This window comes from Petaurus breviceps, unplaced genomic scaffold (assembly GCF_028583685.1).
Source record: "Petaurus breviceps papuanus isolate PSGF00001 unplaced genomic scaffold, PetGlider_PUasm1.0 174, whole genome shotgun sequence".
Taxonomy (NCBI): Eukaryota; Metazoa; Chordata; class Mammalia; order Diprotodontia; family Petauridae; genus Petaurus; species Petaurus breviceps.
Window position 1 is genome coordinate 45115762 of NW_027185761.1, and position 3241 is coordinate 45119002.

The 3241-nt window shown below is 38.9% G+C and overlaps 1 long non-coding RNA gene across 1 annotated transcript in view; it reads left to right on the forward strand.

Moving 5' to 3' along the window:
* Nucleotides 1-2956, forward strand: part of LOC138158439 (uncharacterized) — a 15225-nt gene extending 12269 nt beyond the window's left edge. Inside the window, exons 2-3 of the long non-coding RNA XR_011167645.1 lie at nucleotides 945-1097; nucleotides 2362-2956. This is a non-coding gene — a long non-coding RNA (uncharacterized lncRNA). The remainder of the gene's footprint in view (nucleotides 1-944; nucleotides 1098-2361) is intronic.
* The last annotated feature ends 285 nt before the right edge of the window (nucleotides 2957-3241 follow it).

The window sequence follows — 3241 nt, forward strand, 5'->3', positions numbered from 1 at the left end:
GTGTGTGTGTGTGTGTGTGTGTGTGTGTGTGTGTGTGTGTGTGTGTGAATGTGGCTTGCCTGGTCTTTATATCTGCTTGGCCCCCTGTAACGTTGCAAAGCAGTTTGGCAAGAAATGTGACAAGGAGTCCTACGCAATTGGCTCACTGTAGATAGTACGTCCCTCCATCCTTGTTCATCATGCTTGTTTTCAAAGTGGGACAGATGGAGTTACTGAATTCTTAAACAAGTAAGAGTTTGTAGTAAGTGGGTCAGACTTTGCCAGCTCTACGCAGGTATAGAAAAAATCTCTGTGTGTGCTGCATCTCAATGCTAATTCCTGTGTAGCTTGACTACAGAGAACTGTGCAAGCTCTTAGCCTTCTAAAAGGAGGAGGAAAAAAGCCTTGGGTTACTGCATTTCTATTTCCACAATGGCCAGATGAGCAGACATTGACCTGCCTGAAGAGGGGCATGATAATGAATAGCCCATGTTCCAATGGCAACAGTTGACTTTCCCAACATTCCATTGCAAACATTCTAATTTGCGTATTGTTACTCATCTGCAGAAATACTTGACTGAGCTTGAAAGAGAATTTCAGAATTAAGCAAGAACCCCCACTGCTAAGCCAAATTAATAACATTAACAAGGGTGGCCACCATAGACAGGGCGATAAAAGGGAAGCAATCACATGAGCAGGTCAGCGATTTTAATGTCCAAAACTCTCCTCCAGATGGTACAGCATGAGTTTCAATTCAGCTTTGCTGAGGTATGAATACAGAGTATTTTTCATGGACGAAAACAAATGATGGTGTTGAAGGATAATTTGCCACCTCTTCTGGTTTAGTGTGACAGTCCCATTCAAAGCCATGCAGCTGATGAATTATTTATCAAGTACAGTAGCAATGCCTTTGTTAAGGGTCTGTCAGCATTTCTAATAGGCCCCTCTCTTGATTTTTTCTTCAGGTGTGGATTGTTCACCTATGCTAAATTGCAACAGCTGGAAATGTGGCAGAGGAAATGCCATCTTAAAAACAAAATCACAAATAGCCCAGTAGACGTCAATATGAATTGTGCTCTCCCCAACTACATTTAAATTCTAGGTACCATTGTTCAAAGGTGAGTGAGTTGAAATAAGGCTGTATTTTCTTCAAATAAGACCTGGACATTTTGATTAGAATAGAAAAAAAAAAACTACATTCATGCTATAGTCAAGGATTATAAGATAGTTGAGGAAGTCTGGTCAGAGGAGTTTCTTTTTTTGGGGAGGGGGGTCTATCAGGAAGAGGGGGGGAGTGTGAGACCCAGACAGAAATAGTTGGAGTGACTAATGAATGCATGTGTAACCACTGAGCACAAGTAGACTCAGAACAGCCTCTGTGTGATACCTTACCTAACTTACTCATATTGGCATATTCAAAGGGACCCAGCTGGGATCCTCTTACCCCAGACTGGCACATTTGTAATGACCTCCATTTCCTTTTGTACTCCCATATAAAATACCATGAATTCCATTGTTAAGTTTTGCAATGATCTTAAAAAAACCTTGGGAGATTATTGGGCTTCTTGGAGACATATAAAGATGTCTCTGCTGGGAGAGCTAGGAATACTTCCTCTTCTTTTCCCACCCTGCTATTTTTGAAAATGTCTGAACCCCTTTTTCGACAAGAAGTGCTTCTGGGCCCAGGGGATTAGGGTACTGCACCCACTCCTTCTCTGGACCCATGCATGTGCTACAGACTAGATTCAGTCTTAGTGGAACTTGGCCTTAATGGTGGGAATTCTAGGTTCACTTCTCTCACACTCTATTGATTTCATTAACTCCTACCCCAACACTGCTTCCATTAATTGGAAGCCATACAAATGTGTCTAGAAGAGAACCTTTCATCTCTACCTTCATTAAAACTATCACCTTGGTAGGATAATTTAGGACTGGAAGAAACATGAGAGATTTTCTCATCAGATTCCCTCATTCTACAGTTGAGGAAACTGAGACTCAGAGAGATTAGGTTAATTTTCCCCAAGGTCACATGGGCAGGAGGTAGCAGAGTTACAATTCACATACAAGGTTGTTTTTTTTTTAATTACTGTTATCTTTTGTTATGAAGCAGCTTGGTGGTATGGTGGGTAAAGGACTGGATTTAGAATAAGGAAAACCTGAGTTCAAATCCTCTTTCAGATACTTATTAACTTATTAACCTGGGCAAATCACTTAACCTGTTTCCCTTAGTTTCCTAATTTGTAAGACTAGAATAAAAATAGTGTCTACCTCAAAGGTTGTCATAGGCATAAGATGAAATGATATTGTAAAAATAGTATTCATAAAATGTTTTAGAAATGCTAGTTTTTAATCATTACTGTATTTTGTTGTTACATTACCTAGATTTCCTGCTATATCACCCTTTACTCCCAGAGAGCCAGTCCTTGTAACAAGGAATTTAAAAAAAGAAGAAAAGAAAAAATGCAACAAAGTTGATCAATAAACCTACAAACATCTGAAGTCATGTAATGTTTCACTTCAATGGACTGTGTCCTATCTTCTGTAAAGGAAAGGAGAGAGATTTCTTCTTATATTTTTTTCCCTTGGGACCAAATTTGTTCCTCGCTTTTAAAACATTCATTTTTTATTACTTTGTGGTTATTTTTCTTTTCATTTACACTGGTTTAGTCATTGTGCATATTGTTTTCCTGGTTCTGCTCACTTCACTTTGATCCATTCATCTAAATCATTCTTTGCTTCTCTGTAGTCATCATGCTCATTGGTTCTTATAACACAAGCTATTCCATTTTGTTTGTGTACCAGAATTTGTTCAAGCCATCCATCTTTCTATTGATGGGTATCTACTTTGTTTTCAGTTTTTGCTACCACAACAAAACAATGCTACAAATATTTTGGTGGACATAGACCTTTATCTTGAATTGTCATGTCCATTTTGAAAAACAACATGAAGTTATGTCAATAAAACAAGTAAAATGTCTATATCCGTTGACTCAGAAATTCTGCTGCTTAGGCATATGCCCCATTTAGGGTCCATTGACAAAAAAGTCAGGTGTTCTGACTTCAATGAAATCCAGTGTGCTTTTCCCCTGTTTGGTGTTGCCTCCATCAACTGAATCACTGATCTATTTTATGGGGAAGGCGATTACATTCTTAGGAGTTGCATTCTTGAATTGGTAGAAGGAGTTGATAAGGGACAGTAGTAAAGTAGGAGTGAGAGAGAGAGGGAAAAAATAGAGAGAACCATGTGTGAACTCAAGGGGGG